The following is a 22,855-nucleotide window of genomic DNA, read 5'->3' as shown; positions in this document are numbered from 1 at the left end:
TTGAAGTTGTTCACGAGTCCATCGTAATGATCTACGTAGTGGTACAAATGGAGGGTCCAAGAAAAAGATGCTAGTGATGCCAGGATTCCTATGTAGGTCCAGGGCCCTGGAGATGACACAAACGTCACACATTAACATCTTTGTATAACAGCGAAAAAGTCACTTTCACACAAGGCATTTATTCCTCCTAAATTTAAAAATGATACTTTAACGATCATATCACCCACACTAATGTAGCAAGTCACGTGCCCTGCCAATAAGGAAAGCACATATGCTGGGAAATAGCACCTACATGGCAATAAATAAATCAGGTTGAGAATCAGGGTACGGCAACGTAACTCCCATTCTTCAAAACTTAATGAAACCCATTATGTGACCCAGAATTTTAAAAAATAATGTACGCACATATTTTCATTTCTTTATATACAGTTTTGAACACAAAATCAGGTTGAAGACATTCCCCATTCCCCGTAAGTTGAGTAAACTGATACATGTCGTTTGCGACGACTCTTGCTAGCGTAGAATAGGTATTTTTGTTGATATCTACAAGGATTTTGGTCTTCAAATCTCATCACGTCCTTGAATTGTTCTCGTTAAGATGGGATTCAAGATCGCCTGAGAGGGAAAGCACAAGGGGCCCAATCGGGAGAGCAGGCTTGTCCCTCCAAATTTTCTCTTATTTGGGTAAGTGAGATGGTTTACGATGTGTTCCCTCAAATCAGCCATCGATGCTCATGATAGTGAGCCATTAAACCGTCTAGTAGCAACTGAATGTCCTCAAGTCAAACTCATATAGTCTTTGTAAAAAAATTGTTTGTTTTTACATACCAATCAAATTATAGATTTTCAAACTGATAGGATATGGGAATATACACGTTGGTAACAGATTCATTGTTACAGGAAATTTTGAGCCAAATATTATTGACATGTTGACGCCATGTTTCATATTTATAATTTCTGTTTTCCAGTTATGTGTCGTGTTAGCTCACGGTGAAGTATTCAGTGGGGTAAGTCTGTGACTTTAGACGTTGCGTTTTGGAGAAAGAGTTCTCTTACAAAGGTTCCTCCTGACGCAAGTCTGTAACTGGGTAGCGCAAGCTGTTTCTCCTGACCGGATGAGATAAATGTCATAGTAAGAAAATTTTGAAGGGCGACTCTGATCTTGGAACGGCGGCCCTTGCCTTAATCTTAAGAGCCAATAAAACACTTGTAGAAAAGATATTTCACTAAATATTCATCATTTAACGTGGTCAATGATTTTGTATTTGGAGTACTTAATGATTTGTCTTGTTATATATACGTGGAGCTGGCAATTTCTTTCTTTTAAGGTAACATGGGCGCCTCTCAAATTTACCCTTCATTCAATTACGACGTATATTTTGTTTTATTGGCAACTCGTTTGCCTGAAATGGAACCAGAAGTGATTTGAAAAATGAAACAGAAGTGTTAGGAAACAATAAATAAAATTCCTGGACTCGAGGTTACTCTTCCAATTCTTTGTAAAAATTGTTTAATCCGGAATTCAATCGATCGTAGTAAGATGTGATTATTTTGATGCGATTGATATTATGCGAACTATGTGACAGAAAAATTCACTCATAAGGAAACGTATAAGATAGCAAGGGTCTCAGTTTCATTTTCAAGCGATATTAAAAAAAATGATTGTAAAATAAATTGGAAGCGTCATCAGAAACCACTCGAGAATATCAACCATTGAAGACTTATTTCGCAAACTCCATCTAATTCAATTCTATTTATATCGAACACTCCACAGATAACAACAAACAAATTCCGAGGCTTGCAGATTAGACTGATGAACTAACTATAATTATTAGACTATTGGTAGGACATTCTGCAGCATGGAGTTAGATGGGACAGTACTACTACCGAATCCAAGTCATGCAATTACGTGTGCGGTGTGTCCAACAGCTATCAACCTAACTAATGCTAATCCTTTAATAAAATGGAGAAACAGAGGAAAAAGGCTAAAGTATGTGTATCCTATTAATTAAATAATAAAACTGACGATGTACGCAAAAAGCCTACATGACTTTACGTAGGAAATTGTAAAGTACGCCGCGTCACACTATTCCATACCATCAAGGAGCTGCCGCGGAATGCGCGCTCGGAAAAAATAACTATTTTTATTTTGCTTTATACTAACGGTAATGGTTGATTTCTTTGGATATACACTATTAAAAGTTTGATGTAGTTTAACGTCAATATCTCAAAGTATCTCGGTAATCCATTTCTTATAATCCCAAATGAACACAAAATTTCAACGAAAAACAGGGTCTTCCAATTTCTATCGTATCGACGAAAAATACCGCAAGACAGCGACAAAAATTAAGCTATATAAAAAGCACAATAGTGGAAAAGCAAATTATATCTTATACACAATTCACTAGCTAGAAGATTCACTTTCCAACGTCGGTCGAGCACGGTATTCCCCGTGGCAAGCAGCAAACTCCGAACTGTGCCGCACGTTCAAAAAATCGATCTGAATTTCAGCATCGCAGGTGGTCAATATTCTCCTTTTGGTATCATAATCTAAAGGTTTTGTTGTAAACGTGTAGTTTTACGTGTGTTTTGTTGTAAATATCTCGAGGTATCTCGGTGATCCTTTTTTTATACTCCTAAATTAACACAAAATTTCGACGAAAAACAGGGTCCGCCATTTTGTACCGTATCGGCCACAAGCAACACAAATGAATCGTGAAAGTAACCAATAATTTATAATAATAAAGGTCGTAATAATATTGTATTTTTTTTGTTTCTATTGAATAGCTGCAGAAAGTGTGACATTAGCTTTAACATGATGAATTTCGAAAAAAATTCAATGTGGGCAATTTTTTCGAAATTTGTTTGAACTTGAGGCCAAGTAATTTGCTTAAAAAATTAACCCGTAAAAAACTGTTTGCGTCAAAAAAACGCACTATTGTATTGAAAACAACTGTGCAAAGTTTCAAATTCCGCAATAATAAATATCGGTATTGAGGTTAGGACCAGCTTTTTTCGATTTCTGCCCACTGTGGGCCGTCTGGACGCGAGCCACGTTGGCGCGAAGCCATCTCGGCACGGGACGTCTTATAGCTGGATATTTCTAGAACATTCTGGCCGGCAATGAAGCACTGCATTAGCCATCCACCTGCTGCCACTCAACTGCGTAGGCCGGCCCATGGATGCAAACACCCTCCCCTCTCTACAAGAAAGAAAAGTGTTATTCTCTCATCTCTCACAATTACATATTATTTTCCTAGCCAACAGACCACTTTTTTATCTTATTTCACCCCACTGGAATTCTCCTGCTCCGGACCGGCAGCTCTGCACCGCCGGTTGGGCCGCTACGACGAACGCTCGAATTCGCCGAGTTACGCAGACGTCAATTTCCACGTCGTATGACCTTGGCTGGTTGCGTCTATTAAATTTTTTCCGAAGTGTCTCCGGCAACTCGCCCAGACTACGTCAGTGGTTTCAGCTTGGGCAGAGCTCGAGTGATATGTCTTTTTATGTGGCCCATTCTTGTTGGCCTTTGCTTTTTTTACTTCTTTTTTCTCCCCGTGCTCCCTCAAGTAGGACCACGATGGCGTCAAGGAGTCCAAGGAAGTAGGAAGATTTGTAATTAATTCCTTTCCATTTACAGCTCTGTTGGCTATATTCGGCTTACAGGATTATTGAACAGTAGACGAGTAACCCTAAATTTGGGTCCTTCTCCCTCAGTAGAATATTTGTTTCTATTATAACAGCTCATTTTCCTTAGTAAATACTTCTCGATAATAAGGGACTGCTCGTTACCAGACAGAATCTATATTCTTAATTTAATTCCAAAAATTTGTCCTCCAAACTGTGGCCCATTGTTGGATTTAAAAATTTCTGAAATTCCAAACCTAGAGGAATTTGCATCGTTTTTTTCAATTAATGTTGCTGCGGGAGTGCTTGACAGCCTCATGAACTACGGCTATCTCGAAAATTAATCTTCCACAGCTAAAGTTTTTTTATGCGGACGGTTACGAATCCTATTCCTACCATCATCCATGGTTTCCGAGATTGAAAATGGTATCTGGGGTTTAACGCCCAGTGGACGCCTCTCTAGACAGTCCTTTCATTTTTCTACTGCATTGTGTATGACTGCCGATATCCCCGGCCATCAAAATGAATCTCGCGCTCTTGCACTGCAGTTCCCCATTCATAATTGCCCCATAGGTAACCTGTCAAGAATCAACTTCGTTAAACCCTTCAGAAAAGAGCTCTGTGTTCATGCATAAGTAACCATTCTCCCTCATTGAGATATCCTTTGTCTTTATGTTACTTCCGCAATAGCAGAATAAGGTTTTCGTTGTGCGCAGGCCAGCCATAACGAACGTATCAGCTTATTTTTTTCATACGTCGCTTTAATCTGGCTTTTCTTTGACTTCTTCCAGCCTTTTTTCTGACACTGGGAGAGCTTTTATTAGTTTTTTAACCACAGCTTCATCTTTTTGCGCCATAATTATGTCCTCAACCCGAGTTCTAGATCAGTGGTGCTCTGAAAAAACATCTAGGGTGAAAAAAAGTTTTCCAGGAACGTACTAAATAGTGTACTGGTAACCTAGATCTCTCATGCGAAATCTTAGCAACCTCGTGAATAAATAACTTAATATTTTCATACTCTATAAGGGCACTAATTATTTATGGTCCATACTTAAAATTAAATGAGATCCTTGGATATATGGGATGAATTTTCACACACGCCGAAGTCAAAGCTAAATATTCTTTCTATTCAATTTGCGCGTACCCCTGTTCCGATTCAGTGAGAGATCGGGATGCTACGTTGATGACTTTCACATTCCCGTTTTTTTCTTCTGCTCCAAAACTGCACTCAAACCATAGGCTTAAACATCTGCTGAGAAACTAAATTTTCTATTTGGGTCAAAAATCACCCAGGTTTGGTGCTTTGGTGAGCCTCTTCTTTATTTTAGCAAACGATTTTTCGTTAACTTTAGCTCAAGCAAGTTCTCATTCGGAAGATAATAATTATAGTAATAATTGAGTCATGTGAGTGAGGTGATCCAAAAAATTTAAGTGGTAATGAACCATACCCAGGAATCGCCGCACCGCTTCTTTTGTCTTTGGCCTTTCTGTCTCGCGGATGGCTTCTTCGATCTCCGGGTGAGGAAGTATTCCCTTCTTCTGCCGAGATTATTTTCCCAAAAAATCGACATAAGCTTGCTCTCCATTGGCATTTATTCTAATTTAGCGCGATTCATGCTTCCTGAAGCCTCCTTACACGGCTTTGAGGCGTTCATTGTACTCCTCCCTCTTTTCACCAAAACAAAGACATCATCGAGAAAATTCGCATTTATTGACACCAACTATAACTGGATGTCGAGGTGCGCACTGTCTCAAGGGAAGAAGAGATACCTACGTCGGGCTCTGGAGTGGGATGAAACTGAGGAGCCCATCTAGGGCACCGGAAGGCGCTTGAGAAGGCTTACACGCATGGATTTGGATACTACTATACCCCAAAGGGCCTAAGTCCGCAACTTGATATCTCTTTTCTCCGGAGAAACTGTTTACTACCGTAGTTTTCTCTCGACTGAAGTCTGTAACTTGGCGGAGAAAAGATCAGTTCCTGGCCGCTACCGGAGAAAACTCAAATTCTCGGTATCGGATAGGAAGAGCAGATAGATATGAAAAATATCGAATCCGAAGCCGGCGGTAGCGTGAAGGACCAATAAAAATGCTTTGTTTCAAATAAAAAACGAGCTGGAAATCAAACGATTCTCACTTGTAATAAGGGCTATTCATTCATACTTAAAGAAAACTTTCAAATAAATGAAATTGATGCATCAAAATTTATACTTGGTAATGGATAATCGATTTAAATCCATCGCAGAAATATTTGTTCAATATTACACTCAAAAGAGTATATTATACCATTGAGAGAGGAGAGACTTATGCATAATAACAATGCATTTTTATGTTTGAGATGCAGTTATTCTTGTAAACATACGGCCGTTGTATTCATTGATGATATATATTGCATATTTTTAGCACTTAGGATACTTATTTTCATTGGTGTATAAGTGATAAGTATAGAAAAACATAATTAGCAACGTTAGTATTACATACATTTTTACTCTAAAAGCAGAAATACACAATGTTGGAGTGGAAAAGGATAATTTAAAATTTTTACAATGCAGTAAAGAATTGTAAAGAAAATAACGTTACTGTAAATGTATGAATGGTACACATTTAATACATTGCAAATACCTACTGGCGAGCAATTAGTAAAATATGTTTGCAACTCCCAAAATGTTAAGAGTTAAGGAAACACAACAACCTGTCTCGCTACATTTAAAATTTTCAAATATTGACGGCGTAGAATTGCGGAAACATACGAAAAATAGTTTACTAGAGGTATTTATGTAATAAAAACAAGGCAAAGTAACCCTTACTTGTACATATTTATTGCTCATAATATTTCAAATAGCACTACAACGCACACATATCTCGAACTGCCTTTTTGATACTTAGTATGTTCCTAAATATTATATTCCTAATCAACTGATTTAATGAAGAACATGGCTCGCATTAAATTTAAAAAACACTATAATGTAACACTAATAAAACATGATAATCGGTTTTCCAATCACTTGGCACACACTAAAAGAATTTGTACTTCTTGATGTTCGAAAGGATTCTTCACACCTCACTTCCCACTCATCACTAACGACTTAGAATCAGATCACGTTATTCCACTTTATCATTGCGAAGACAATGAAATGAATAGGCTGGAACAAATTGCTAAACCAGTTATTGTCACATAAAAATACTTCTAATTTCACCATTACTCTTACCGTAACCAAAATATAACCAAAACAAAAAAAAACACCACAACGTATAGCATGAACTGTAAACACTGGTGAAAACTCACAATGAAATGGACATAGGTAATAAAATCATACAGAACTTAGAATCGAACAAACGAATGAAAATTTATTTGCGTTCGATGTATTCCTAAAGTACAACTACTTCAAATATGAAACATGTCCTCTTCGCAATAGTAAGATACCTTTGATCGAAATGTATACGGTTGATTAAACTAGCATGGAAGAAATAAAAAATTTTGTCGAAGATATTACGTCCACGACTTACTTCACTTTTTGCTTCACTATTAACTTCATCGTCTATATGCAATCAATTCACGTAGGGGTACAATAAAGGCACAAATTGTGTTCACTGACATTAGAGTCACAATCAAAAATCACAGCACGTAGTTTCCTTGCAATAGATGGGATAACACTACCAAATACTATGTTTGATTTGTAGAGCAATGGATGTTAGAAAGGTTCTCACGAAATTTTACCACTAAGCGCTGAATAATTACGCCCCTAGAGCAGTTTGAAGTTTCAACTTGAATTCAGCTCCAAAAACGTATTCTCGGGCGACGCCATGTTGATGACGTGTGAATATCATAATCTCTGCATTGCTTGCATAAGGAGTGCATTGTCGTGTACGTTATTTCGTGTATAAATAAATAGTAGATAAAAATGAGAATTTAAAATGAGTGTGAGGAAACCTTACGTATATTGTTGTGTACCGATATGTGAATCTTCCTCTCGTTAAACGCCAAAAAGTTTTCTTCTTAGGTGCCAAACGACCCAGACCGAGGAAGGCGGTGGTACGACGCTGCATGGAGACAGCATATTCCTTCAGAAATAGCCTGTTATAGAATTTTTGAGGGCTATTTTAATGTAAGTCTTTTCTGCTTTTCAAAGACATTAAAATTCCACTACTCCTTTTGTTGTCTTCGGCCACACGTCGCAAAAATTTCATATGTATCTAAATATATACGCAATCAATGGGAAATTTTAATCTTTAATTACAAATATATCATTCTGCTTCAATTTATGTTGGATAAAATGATTTACTGCATTTATTGTATAATCATGGGCGTACCCAGCGAGGGGCAGTAGGGGGCTGATGCCCACCCCCTAACCCCCTCAGAAGCAAAAATCGCAAATGTCTTTAAGGAAAATAATATTCCTTCAAGCAAATAATTTTAAAAACAAATGAAGAAGTGTTACAGTTTCCTTAAAATGTTGGTTTCATTCACCTTTTCCATGCTTAAATCTTATCTACAACTTGAACAACCATGGCTTGCCCCCCGCCTAGTTTTGATCCTGGGTACGCCCTTGTGCATATTTGTCCTGGTTTCCACTCTTTGTTTCTATCTGACGCATTAAAAGTCAAACCTATGCAACGGAAAGGGTCTTTGACGCTAACCTCCCACATAGCACAACATATTTTCTAGACATTAGCTGAAGACATTCTAAACATTTTATAGATATCTAGAAGATATCTTGTAATATCTTCTAGATATTTTTAGATATCTGAATGTCCGCCTTTCCGATATCTACAAGATATCTTTGAGAATATATTTTCTAGACATCCATATTCAAATTGGATCCATTGGGAATATTCAGGGTAAATGATTCGCTAATGATCCCAGCCAACATAGGAGGATTTATGAGGGTGAGAGGGGGCACGCGCCCCTCACCCAGATGATTTAAAATTAGGGAAGAATTTCAACACAGATTGTCATTATGATCGTTTTATTTTGTGCATTACAGAGCCTCAATCAGTGGAATAGCGAGTGCGTGAGTCTGGGGGGTCTGGTTTCCCTCCAACCCCACCAAATTTCAAATTTATTTTGTTTTATTAGGCAAGAAATGTGTTTTTATATTTCGGGGGGAGGAGGGGTCCGAACACACTGAACCCCCTGAAATATAAAAATTGATGAATTTTTCAATTTTTCCTTTTATGAGGCAAAGTGAATGTGTTTTTATGTTTCGGATTTCGGGGGGGAGGGGGTCGAGGGGGGTCCGAACCCCCTCCCCCAACGAAATAAAAATTGATGATTTTTCATTTTCTTTTTCTTTTATGAAGCAAAGTAAATATGATTTTATATTTCATATGGGGTTCGGTCTGCTGGAACCCCCTCAAATTTAAAAATTAATGATTTTTTTCTTTTATGAAGCAAAGTAAACATGTTTTAATATTTCGAGGGGGGGTAGGGGAGATGCGAACTCCCTGGTCACCACTACGATACACAATAATATTCTAGGAATGATAAAGTAGGATATATTAATCATCTCAAATACTTACTCCAGGAATACTACGATATCGTATTACTCACAATAGGCAGAAATAAGCACATTTGAATCCCAGTGCCGCCAGATTTATAGATAAAAGCACAAATAGTAAATAATAAAAACGGATAACTTTGCTAATCTTGCAACAAAACAGAGTAGCCAGAGGCAAATACGTACTGAATGAATTAATAGTTTAGCATATAGTTTGAACTATCATTAATCGAAACAGAATAATTGTCAAATAATAAAATAAAATGTGTGACTTCTTTCGTTCAAACTGTACGTTAATGTTGACGCCATAGTTTTATCTACAATTTTTCTTTTAATTTTAACTATTGGCGTCAACATTAATAAAAGCATAATGACAACTACTGCGAAATTACGAAAAAAACTGTAAATATGTAAGAAAACGAGCTGCAAAAATTTTGAGAGGCAGTCCCGACCGTTCAATCTTCACTACCCGAGCTCAAAGCGTTGCCCAGTACGCCACCGCTGCGGCGAGCCGTCACGTGATAAAAATCATGTAAAAATTACTTTTACCACTAAGGGTGAAAACCGGTTCAAGTATACAATAAATGCACACGGAATAATCATTACACTCTACATAAATAGTAGCGAAATGATAAATTTGCAGTATAAATAATTTTTCCCTTTGAGTGAATATATATATCCACTCGCAAGCGAAATGTTAGCGGAGTGCAGCAGAAAACTACGAAAGGATTATAGGATACTAAATTTCCTTGAGGAGCAGAAGTGATGCCACAAACTTGTCCCTAAAACTTTTGAAAGTTACGGTGCGTGTAACTCTGATATAAATATAAGTGAACTTGTCGATATTTTCATGTAAAAATCCCCATTTCTGAGTTACTCTTTCATTTTGAAGACAATTGTTTACCAATTTTTATAGTACGAAACTGACTTGAAGAATCAACAGGAGCACAGTTGACCAAAGTCAATCCTCTGCTTTGAAAAATGCTCTTCCAACGAAATTTAAACGCTATTTCTAAAAGGAACGGAGAGAATCCCGAATTTCCTCCCTTCAGAGGACAAGAATACAGCTATAGCTATAGCTTATTCGTTTATGTATTTCATAATTTACATCCCGAAACTAAAAGTCATTGCTAAGCAAATATTTTACGACGTTTCATTTCAATGAAGTGATTCGTTTTGAGAAAAAAAAATTGTTCAGAGCCTCGGGTGATAATGTCAGTACATTTCGGGAATCAGCCACAGCAAAATAAACGTTTTGTTTCGCCGTGATGATATACTTTTGGCCACTATTTCCACGAACCAAATGCGTTAACCGCTTCATCAAGCGTTACTCCCGCGACATTCATGAGGTTAACACGTCACGCGGCGTCAGACGTTAGAAATACGTTTCGCGTCGTGGGCGTGGCCGAAGCTGCTAGCGGACTTTTAAAGCTACTTATCTCGGTTAAAAATCGAATTTGAGCTACGTTATTTGGCGTGTGAGTTTGTCATTCATATCTCTTTGGTTTTAAATAACAAAAACCGATTTTTAATTTTGAGTGTTCCCTCCCATTGCAGCTATACAAAACTTTCAATTCCTGTGAAAACTTACACTACATACGTTGCCAGCCTAATTTGAAGGCAGGATTTTTGTGTTCTTTTTGGCACAAATACGTAAAAAGTATATAAATGTGTACAAATAGAGTTCGATCATCCACGATGGTCCGCCATTGCTATTTTTCTCGTTTTCTTCCAGGGAGAAAATTAGTCGGCCGGTCCCGGGCGGGTGACTCCGAAGCACCCGTCAAGGGTGCGTGGAGTTTCTCCAATTGCGTTACAGACTTGAGTTGGGAGAAAGGTTTTCTCTAGGAGAAACATTTTCTCCGTTACCAGGAGAATGTTTACTCCATTACCGGGAGAAACGAGTTATAGACTTAGGGTTGGATGAAAGGGTAGCTACACGAGTCTATTTTCTCCCAACTCCGGAGAAAACGAAGTTTCAGACTTAGGCTCCAGGTGAAAGATTGTCTCCTTCCACCGGCAAAAAATCGTTAGAGACATAGGGCGGGAGACAACTCTCGCGCAGGCACTTCACGAATCTCCTATTTCCCGTTTTCGTGAGAAAATGGAGTTACAGACTCGCCCTTCATCTGTAGTCACCCATCATCCATACTTCTCTAGCACAGTGCATTTGGACCGGTAGATAGGATCCCAAAAGAGGTACTTTGATAAACTCCTCAATCATTAGCTTACTCCAGTAAGTGTGATGAGATTTAGTTTACTCCAGTATGTGAGTTTCGGAAGATTTCAGAACCAGTGCGTTATTTTATTATTGCAGTTCTCCATTCCGATCTTGTGCCGTATTCTGTACTTCTTTGGTACCGCACCGATCGGTTTGCCTTTCAAGCCCACCGACTGGACATCATTCCGTACCGACAACGGTTTCCGTACCGACGACGGTAATTTCAGCAATTCTGTACCGATTCTGAACCGTACGGTTCCCCCTCCTTCCTAACCAGGGAAAAACCGAATATATCCTAAGTTAGAAGTCATGTGACGGTCACCACTAATGAAAGAAAGGTAGAAACAAGTGAAAACTTATTGATATGCGGTTTGTTGTCGTTGGTTTATATCCTTTTATATTCGGAAATTATGACTTATTTTTAGATTAAGATAATCGATAATGGGTAACTTGTTAACTATGCATACATAATGTGTAGAAGTAGTGCTCTGCCTACAGAAGCGAAGAAAACAATATTAAAACTTCGAAATATAGTTTGTATGAGATGGAGATTGTTGATGCCAGAATAATTGCTGAAATTATCCTTGAGATCGTATTTTATAAAGACCGAAAAATGAAGACCAAAAACAAAATACATAGATCAAGCAAAGAACTATTTGAAAGAAAAGATTACGTTGGTGTGAAAGGATTAGCTGATGAGGAGAACTGAGTGGAGAGCTGCGTCGAACCAGTCTTAGGAGCGTGAGTGATGAGTCTTGAATGAATTATGATTCGTCAAACGTACTGTGGGAAGATTATCGGATGAGAAAGTAAAAGAAAGGTGCTATTTCGCACTCGTCCGCCTGCACCTTGAATATGCAGCGAGCGCATGGGATCCGGTGCAGAAAGTCTTTATCCGCGAACTAAATAATATACAATAGAAGGCTGCACGGTTCGTCAAAAACTTCTACGGGGTTACAGACAGCGTTACCCAGATATTAAGCAAATTAGGCTGGGAGCTGCTGGAGACTCGGAGGCTGTGCGCTAGGCTTAGATTGCTTGAACAATTATGAATAGATATATTTAAGAGCGACACGGGGAACATAATATTAGAGCCCCACTACATTACCAGGTTCGATAGAAGCGATAAATGAAAATAGATATCTAGTCGAACAGATAGATATGGGAACTCATTTTTTCCCCAAACCATAAAGGAATTTAATAAAAGCTTATTCGCGTTTCCTTTTATCTTTAAACGGCTGTTGTTCTAACACCCCCTGTTACACGCCTTTAAAGCGGCCTGTGGGGTATTATGTGGATGTAGATATACATAACTCCAGCAGTTAAGCTTCCATTGCTCATATTTTAGGGTACAGAACAACATTTTAAATATGTTGTCCATATACTGCCAGTGAGTAGTCTTTCAGCCTGTGATGCATATGATATTCTGTAGAAAGTGATCATTGGTCGGGAAAAAGTCGGTAAAATGTCGTTTGTGAAGGAAAATGAAAATTTTGATTGGGTTAAAAGTGAACAATTCCATTAACAGAAAAACATTATCCCTCTTTAACAATCCATCAAGGCTGAGTTTAGTTTATCCACATCCTTCTGATCATTCTCGACCATTATTCTATATTATTGACCCTCTCCATGTCTTTAAATATAATTTTAACATCTAAATTAATTAAAAATGATATTTTTCCAAATAAATTCATTTATGCCACATTTATGTGTTCTCAGGTAGGAAATGGTATTTTTCCATTCAAATCAATCTCTATGTCAATTGACAGCAGCACAAACGACCTCACTATGTCCTATCAGTGGTAGCAATTTTTCCAACTGAATGCTATATTTATGTGTTCTGAGGTAGCATATGGTATTCGTGCATTCAAAATAATATTTCTAGGCACTTAGAAGAAGCAAATCCTATTTCACCATTTTTAAGACGTTGCTATTCGCCCTGCTGAATGAATAATTTGCCATGAAATTTTTGTTTGCAGATGAATGTGTTCAAAACAACCTTTATGGCACTTCACAGAAGCTCATTCTAGTTTTAACCTAATCTTGCGTGTGTATAAGAACATTACTTTTGTATTATGTAATCGTCTAATTCAGCGATGCTGAAAAAGTAGTAGTTTCGTGAAGGATATAAAAAATCCAATGATTTTTATGCTCTATCTACCACTAATGCGTAAAATTATTTTACTGAATACAAGGCTTTTGATGAAATTTTCGAGGATTCAAATACATTTGGGAGCAAGTTGCCTCTGTGTAAAGGAGATTTTCCGGTGAAGGCGTTTATCCATTCTAAATAAATATTATTCTTCTCTGAGGTAAGGATATACTGTTGACATCATTTAAATATAAGTATATATCTATATATATAAAAGAAAGTCGAAAATCGTGTTAGTTAGAACACTTATAACTCGAGAACGGCTGCACCGATTTCAATGAGATTTGGTTCTTTGGATTCGTCTCAGGCGGGGTTAACATATAGGCCATTAAAAAAGGATAATTTCACAAAAAAAATTCATCTCTTTCTAACAATATGTTTTTAGGAGTTAGCAACGCAACAGCAATTGATAAGTCGGTCAAAACTACCAATTAAATTATTTGTTTTGTTTTTACCCATTTAATAACTGAACTTCGTAACAATATAATATTTCAATTACTAAATATATTCAAAATATTGAAATTGCATTTAAAATATTTAATTCTAGCTAATTTTAAGCCCAGCTCGAGTTGACTCTTCACTACCGTGTTTGTAAACAAATCTCCAAGCAATTGTTGACAAAAGGTAATGTCCGTGTTCCTGTCGAGGAATCGAGCAGTTTGATTACACTTTCTCCGAATATTTGCAATTTTTTTTGGAAGGTGAGCTCATCAACAAAGAGTTCCAGAATATGATTGATCACCACAAAAATCAAAAATGATTGATTGAGTGAGCAATTTCGACGGCCTAGAACGAAGATGTGGATCACTCAAACTAGGTAAATCAGGATCAAATAATTGGTACTCTGCATGAATTCAAATCTTTTAACTGAGTAATAAACGAAGACGAAGTCACCAACCATCTAACTGAATATATGAAGTCCTTGGACGTACCTTGCTTACCACGGCACGATTAACAGCTAAAGGAAGGCTCTGTGTTAATGATATTTCGAAACCTAAACTCACCATAGCTATCCAACGGAACGCGTTTGGTTATTTAAAAAAATGATAATGAATGTGACTCACGCGACTTTACTCAAAGGAAAACTCAAAGATGAGGAAGTTCTCATTCCTCATCTTTCCATGATCCCAACATATATGCCCTTTTGAGCTTAAATGTATTCAATTTCCAAGTAGTGTTGCATTCGCGATAACGATTAACAAATCGCATGGTCAGTCTTTCAGTTTTAGTGATGTTTGTGCTCATGTGCTAATGAAAACCCATGATTTTCTCATGGTAAATTAAACGTGCTATGTTTACGAGTCGGTAAACCATCCGCTGTATTTCTTCCTTCGCTTCAAGGGCGCAGCTAATACTACGGGTCTTTAGGGTATGGAAAACTCGCTAAGGTAAGCGAGAGGTGTGGGGGCCCTCCCCCAGACATTATTTCAAGATAAATGGTTCAAAATAGCGGATTTTGCGGCTGTGTGAATAGTTAAATAGGTATGTTTTGTTTGTTAGCTATCCGTCCCCCTAATATTAGTAACAAAGTTTTTTATAAATAAGTTCTCTGAGCTCTTGGGGAGGTTTTACCCCCCAAAACCCCCCTCGCTGCGTCACTGCTTCGCTTCGCCATATTTATTTAGCGTCATCTGTTTTATATTGCACCTGATAAAAGAAAAACTGTTGTTTATCATAAGGTGCTTGACGCACCACATTAAACCCGAATGTGTAGGACACACCGAAGTGCGTGTACGCAGTGCATTTTTTCCAAACAGAGATACTGTAACTGGCGCGCCTAAAGTCATTTGATACGAATGCTGCTGCTTCATAGGGGCTTTTCTTACACGATTTTGAGCATCAGTCAAGCGTCGGTGTGGCGTTGTGTTAACCTGCCCCGTGAACGGGCTAAGTTTACGCAACAGACTTGGACTTAAAATGTTTTTTTTACGGTTAAAAGCCAGCATCAAATAGCCAGAAAGTGAATGCGTATAATTTTTATTTCATTAACTGCTTTATAAAACTACAATGCCCAAAATTTCTTAAGCTATTTTCATGCTCATTTACGTAGTTTTATTGAATTAGTATCTTATTTTATTATAATAAACATGGTTATAAACGATACAGCCGCTCTTGATTTATAAATGTGTAACTAAACTGTTAGTTCATTGATTGTTAGGGGGTACGAAGTCCGCCGGGTCAGCTAGTGTTGTTATATGAGGGATATCGTCGCCGGATAAATGTCTGTTTACGTATCGTTTGGTTTTCGTACGCATTCCTCGCAAACTGGCGCTCAAAACAGCAGTCTTCGCACCTCCCTCCGTCCACCTACAACTCGTGACGTCACAACGGAGCGCTCAGGCCTTCTCTCTCGGTGGTCGTGGAAGGGGAGGGGTTTTCACGGCAACAATGTTGAGAGAGAAGAGCGTGGGGGAATAGCATATCTTTCATTTGGAAGGGGTGGTAATTGAACGACAGGAAACAATTGAAATGGAATCTATGTGAATGGTTACTTGAAAAATGCTTTCTTTCTTCATACCCATTTTAAAGCGTGCTTTAGGTTATATATCTTTCTTCATCCAACACAAAACGTCTCCATTGCAAATGTATTACGGTAGAATTTTCGGAATATTGATCTACGCTTATTTGCTTGGCGCAAAGAGGATCCCTTATTACTGCCGCGCAGGACACGAAAAGGAGAGGGACCAGGGGGGGTGTGCTTGAATTGCTCGGGATTAATTCCGGCACGGAATAATCCCGATCTCTCATTCCGTGTCGGAATATTTTTGCTCGGGATTTGGTGTGCTTGAAATTTTCTAGCCGATTGTCGGCTTCGAGTGTTGCTATCTAGATTCAACCCGAGCGATAGACGTGGCAACGTCGGGTTTAGGACGTAAATACGGCCGTTGTTAACGCCGAGCCTACAAATATTTACAAAACAATCGACAGCAGAAATTCAGATACCGCTGATATAAATTAATACAACTAAACAACATAAGGAAATACTTCTTCAATTTGTGAAGGTAAGTAACCTCATAAGTAAATGGAACCAATTTTGATTCTATTGTTTGTAATATATAATGTTTTTTTATCAGTGTTTACTTTTCAGAAAGTGAAAGCATAAACAACGGAAAACTAAAAAAGTAATTTTACTGCCAAAGAAGGAGCAATGCATTGGCAGCAGGTGACGCTGAAACCAGCTGAAACTTAAAGAATGTATGAGGTTATGGAGGTGGTGGAGAAAGGAAATAATGAAAATTGAATGAATTTATATATCGCGAAGTAAATACTTATCATTTTCAACCACGAATCATCGACACGGCTTCTCACAATTTTGTAAGTGCTATGACTTTTTCGCCGCATAAATAATAAAATAGATTCGGTTAATGAAGCGTTACGCATATTTTTGTATGGCGATAATTTTAATAGCTATGAGTGGAACAATGTATCGGTATCATGAGTGATATATCTCTTTACAGTCTTCGCAAGATAAATATGCTCCCAAGGGCAAAGCAGCCGCCCTATCAAAAGATGCAATCCACACTGTAAGTGGGGCTCCAGTAGCTCAATATTTCCAGAGGCGGGTGGCTGATATAATAAGTGGAAATGCAATTCTTGGCTATTTCAGTATTAATGATAGTCGGTGATTTTTTTTGATGAGGAGAGGTTTTTTTAAAGTTGTCCTTTGAATAATAATTCACTATACACAATGTTATTACTTTAATACTATTCTAAAATTGCTATTAATAGTGTAAAATCATATTATACTATGTAATTTATTAATTTAAATACTGTAAATATTAACTTTGTGAACTTAAAAACCCTAATTGCCCTTTTTAAAAATATTATATTATTTACAAAATATTTATTTCAGATACCAACACCAGTGTAGAGTAATTGAAAGAATTCCAGAGAAGCCACTGTTACTACAGGCAAAAGTATTCTACCCGAAGTGAAGCAATTAGAGGAAACAAAAAAAGTAAATGCAAAATTGCTTAGATTGGAAAGGGAGGAACTAAAACTAGTAAACATTGAGGCCAAGATCGACAAAATTAATTTTTAGTTGTCAAACTTTGTATTTGATTATTTGTGTTCAATATAATAATTGAATTCTACCATTGAAATATTACATATGAATACCTCTCCTATAACCAATAACTAAATTGATGAATTCTTCTCGGATTCTCAGCCAAGTTAATTCTTATGTATAAGCCGACGTTTTGAGAGACGACTTGTCTCCCATCTTCAAGGTCGTGTCTTTGAAAGTCCAATTTCACAAAATTTCACCTGGCTGAGATCCCGAGATGAATTCTTCAAAGAATCATCAATATCAAAAAATTCATCAATAGTATTCACCCGGAGAAATTAAAATCGTTTAATAACTAATTTGTTTGCCTCCATCCAAATTGCATTCTCATGATAATCATAAATATTAACCTTAGTATATAATGGAAGAGAAAGTTCTAACAAGGATGCTCCAATGTTTTGTCAGTATTAATAATTATTGTAAATAGGCAGTTAATGATGACTTAATTCTTTCTAATCTAACAACTGTGTGGCAAGTTGCCTACCTTCTGGCAAATCCTAACTGTGACGGGGATGCCCAACGAACCAAAATCTGCACATACCTTAATTTTAATCAGTTTGAGAAAAAGTTATTAAAATGATAGGGTATGAACTCCCTTGATTGAGATTTCAAAGGAAAATATATTTTGTTCAGGTAAAAAGAAGTGTCTTCCAGAAAAGGTTAATAGTTTTAACCAGCTAACACCCCATATTTGAAAAGGAGAAACGTTTGGTACTGGAATTACTAACGTTAAATTTCCTGATAATTGGCCTTTAATGTGACGAGAAAAGTACTGAATGATCGATGCCGACTTGAAGTTTACAAATATTGTCTGGCATACTTTATTTATGTACCTCAGAATGGGTACACCAGTAATACACTGATCGTGTTCCAATTTTGTGAATGAACAATGTCTGCGATAGTCATTGTGACCTCAGTGCTTAGTCGACTGCCATGTTTTACCCAGGGTGACCAAATCGACCCTACTAACTTCCATCTCTTATTTTTCATTTGAAGGCAAATATTGTAAACAAGAACTTCCATGGGTAACTACTTTTCTCCCTTTCTTGCTAATGTTTTCATGACTCATTTTGAAAAAAACATTTAAAAGTAAATTCAATTTTTTCCCATCCATTTATTTAAGACACGTAGATGACATTTTTGCCATCTTCGACACCAATAAGTATGACCTACATCAATTTGTGTGTGATTTAAATAGCTTATTCCCCACCATTAAATTTACTCATGAGATTGAAAACAACAATCAACTTCCTTTTCTTGACTAACTACTCACCAGAAAAGATGACAGACTTACTTTTGATATATACCGTAAACCTACCCACACTGACAATTATATTCATTGGGACTCTTTTGTTCTCTTTAGCACTAAATATTCATCTTTTAATGCCCTCGTCCACAGACTCATAAATATTCCTCTTGGGAGAACTAATTATTTAAAAGAACTAAACAACATAAAACGCATTGCAAAATTAAATGGACTTAAAGAATCCTTTATAGAAAATTAAGTTAAAAAACAATAATTAAAAAACTCCTAAATAATTCCACTACATTGGCAAGTGGCCAAACACCACGCTACATAAAACCTCCTTTCCACCCACAACTATCAAAAGGCCTAGAGAAAATTTTTAAAACGGTAAACACAAAAATCGCATTTAGTAACAATAACAACAAACTGAAACATTTACTGGGGAATACCAAGGACAAAATTGACACACAAAACAAATCTGGAATTTGTCAAATTTCTTGTTCTTCTTGTGAAAGCCTTTACATTGGTCAGACACGTAGAAATATTTAAGACCAGATTCAAAGAACACATGGCCCACTTCAGATACAACAGGCCAGAAAAATCTAGCATGGCTCAACATGTAATTGGTACTGGACATGTAACATCAGAAAACCATCTTAAATTACTCAAACAAACACCCAACCACTTACTAGACGCCTATGAAAGTCTATTTATATACAAAAACAAGAATAAAATCGTTAACAGCGACCATGGACCTATCCCTCACAGTTCCCTTTTTTCATCTCTGAACATGACATTTTCAACAGTTAAAATTTAAAACTTTTTTCAAATTTGAATAATTGCCAAATCTCAACGACCGTTAAAAATTTCTCTCAAGTTCCTCACTCCCCCCCCCCCTTCCCACAATTCAACACCCCCCCTCTCCCCACCCTCTCCTACGCCTTAACCCCTCCCCCCTCCTCCTTTACCACAGTACGCCACTAGCCAATCACTTCACTCCCCTCCCCCGTTCCCCTCTTACCCTTATTGCTATAGGTACCCATCTTCCGTTTAACACCGAATACTGTTTTTCATCCTCCCCACTGGCCCCTCCATCTTCAACCCTCCCCCTTTCTTATTCTTAGTTATATTTTTTGGTTGTCCTTCCGTCCCCTTCACTTTCAGCCTAGTGTTGTTTGTGCATTTGGTTCTTCCTTCAGCACGCTGAAGAGGGCTACTTTGTAGCCGAAATACGTATACGTGTTTTCCTCGTCCCCTTGCCGAACCCCCCCGACGACGCTCTTTTGGATCAAAACCTTTTTTTCTTCCGGAATATCGAAGCCATCCACAGGTGAGTGAATGCTTATTGAGTGCAAGTGTTTCTACGGATCACTGGCTGTCTTTAACAGGTCCATCCTGTGAAGATTCCCGGTTTTTTGTGGAGCAAGAATCCTTAGCGGAGGTCCCTACAGCCCCAACAAAGGATCTTGTTGTGTATGTTTGTGTGAGTGAATGTGTGTGAGTGTGTGTTTGGGCTTTACGGTTGAGAGGCTGGTGTTTGGTCCCTGCGAGGAATTTCTCCCCCTTCATCTACATCTACATCTACAAATTACCCTGCGAGCCACCTCTAGGGTGTTTGGCAGGGGGTGATCAATCACCAGCATGCAGCATGCATTTGGACTCCCACATGCACACTACACCGTCCAAATAACGTCCCGTATAATAACAAACTATACTACTATATGCTGTTAGAAATAGAATAGAAATTCAGAAACATGCATTAAGTTTTATATAGGTTAGTAAGCTACACTACAAGTCATGCCATCTATTTACGAGTTCTATTGCTGCCGTTATAATCTCTTCCCGCGCACCAACGCAGTAACTTTTCTGATTTGCAAGGTGGACGAGCAATAAGAATTATACGTCCAATGGAGAAATTCCTTTCTTTTCTTTAATCCATCTCTTTGCCCATACCTCCGTCAGAAGCGTGTAATGAGCAATGACTCAATTGCAGCCGACCAATTATGCCCGCATACTCATACAGTTTTGCATCTCTCATTTACAGTTGGCAGATGTAGAAGAAGCAGAAAAAATAAGTCTTACGTAACCATTCCATTTCTAACTTTCCATTCTCCGTTTTCTGGGTGATTAGACTTTCAGGAGAGTTTCTTTCTATTCCATCGACCAGAGCGAACCCTGATCATACATGCACATACACTCACCGACTGTTTCGCCGTTGCCTAATTGTTCGATGGCGATGAACAATTGGAGGAGGAGCTGAGGGGCAGACTCATTTAGCGCCTCATTTAACTTCCAATCGAGCTGCCACCGTTCGTTTTCCACCATCGCAGCGAAGAAATGCGCTCTTATCAAGGATATTTCACCCCGTCTGTGAAAGAGGAACGAGAAAAAAAACTGTTATTCTGTTAAACATACACATTGAGGCCTCATGCCCACCTTCAGCAATTTATTTGACTCAAAGTCAAGTTCCTTACTACACGTCGAAAAATAATACCTTTTATCGGCTTTTTTTATCCAATCTTCTAACAAAAGCAATCCCTTAAACTAAATACAAGGTTGCTTGTTATAATGACAACACCTTGGGAATATTGTTTAATAATACAAAAGATGTTATTGAACCCACATTAAAATTTGGTATCTATGAATTAAAGGGTAATAATTGTGATTCATGTTATATCGGCGAAATGGGACCAAACTTCAAGACGAGGATGAAGAGACACAGACAAAAACAGAAAAAAATGGCAAGTCAGCTTTCGCCGGGCACCTCTTGGAAATGGGGCGCCATAGCAGTTCAGATACAAAAAAATCCATTTTACTGGTAAAGGAAGGATGGTGGTTGCGTTAGAAATTCGAAAGATAGCAACCGAAGAACACCTAGTTAATGACGTAATCCAATCCATTCCCCTTTCAATCCAATCTTTTCCCAATCCATTCCACTTATTACTCATCACCCTCCTAAATACTTCTTGACAGTAGTACAATATGGACACTCTGGCACATGACGTCACAGCATCGTATACCTTAAATTTCTTTCTCATTTAAATAGATAAATGTATGCTTTAAACGGTATAGCTGTTACATTTTATTATCGCTCAGATGAAAGGATTAAATTTCCTCAGACCCTTGAGGGTCCATTGCCAGGGTGCAAGGGTATCCCTATTTTACGGCATATCGTTTTGACTTCTATTACAGAAAATTTTCAACCTCCAAGCTAATAATAGAAACCATAATTTGTGTTGAAAATGTTGTGTTGTGCTGAAAATTCAATGATTAAGTCAATGTTTCGCCGTTATTTGTCGTCATCTACTAATAATGCCTAATGAAAAAAGAAAAGAAAGACGCTACAAAATGCTATATTGTAATTGAAAGTGTTATAAAATTGAGATAAAAGTGCTATTTACACATATCTTTCGTTAATAGCAATGCTTCTAGTTTATCTTGAGGTTTGGTAAATATATTTTAACACCTTTTTCAACTTTTCGATGCGTGTTAGTCATCATCATTTACTTATAACGTCATAATTATAAGCACCCGAGTTTGAAGCAATTATGTTGTGTAATGGCTCGTCTAATTTTATTTTTTTTTTCAATTATAATCCTCATCTAATATAAAAGAGACTTATATTTCCACAATTTAAGGCACAATAGGATGTATAGTTACGGATTCATGACCCCTGTGATACCCCATCCCCCTACATATATCACTGGGAAAAGTTGCAGAACTACGAAAGGACAGGAAAAAAAAATGTCAGCTAGAATACCTAAAATAAAGAAGAAATGTGCTCTACCGTTTCGATATTTCGTGGAAGTGGTTGGAACATCATGTTATTTATGAGTGCCGCAAACGTTGAGATTGAACTTCTCGTTGATTATGAGTGAAATATACGGAATTTACGGGTTAAGAGGAAGATCACTAAAATTTATTGCTATAATAATTAAAGAGATTACTTAATGCTTCTTCAACTAAAAATAATACAGGTAATGGAAGAAAGAATAGGAATTCTTAAATCTCATTGTTCATTATGATATTAATTTATTCTCAT

At 37.5% G+C, this 22,855-nt stretch overlaps 1 long non-coding RNA gene across 1 annotated transcript; it reads left to right on the top strand.

Annotated features, from left to right (window-relative positions):
* Positions 1–16,269: 16,269 nt before the first annotated feature.
* Positions 16,270–17,019, top strand: LOC124170097. Its single transcript, XR_006867306.1, has 3 exons — positions 16,270–16,503; positions 16,576–16,816; positions 16,960–17,019. It is a non-coding gene; the product is annotated as an uncharacterized LOC124170097 (long non-coding RNA).
* Positions 17,020–22,855: the final 5,836 nt, after the last annotated feature.

Source organism: Ischnura elegans, chromosome 13 (genome assembly GCF_921293095.1).
Source record: "Ischnura elegans chromosome 13, ioIscEleg1.1, whole genome shotgun sequence".
Taxonomy (NCBI): Eukaryota; Metazoa; Arthropoda; class Insecta; order Odonata; family Coenagrionidae; genus Ischnura; species Ischnura elegans.
This window is presented reverse-complemented; position numbering and strand designations above follow the sequence as displayed.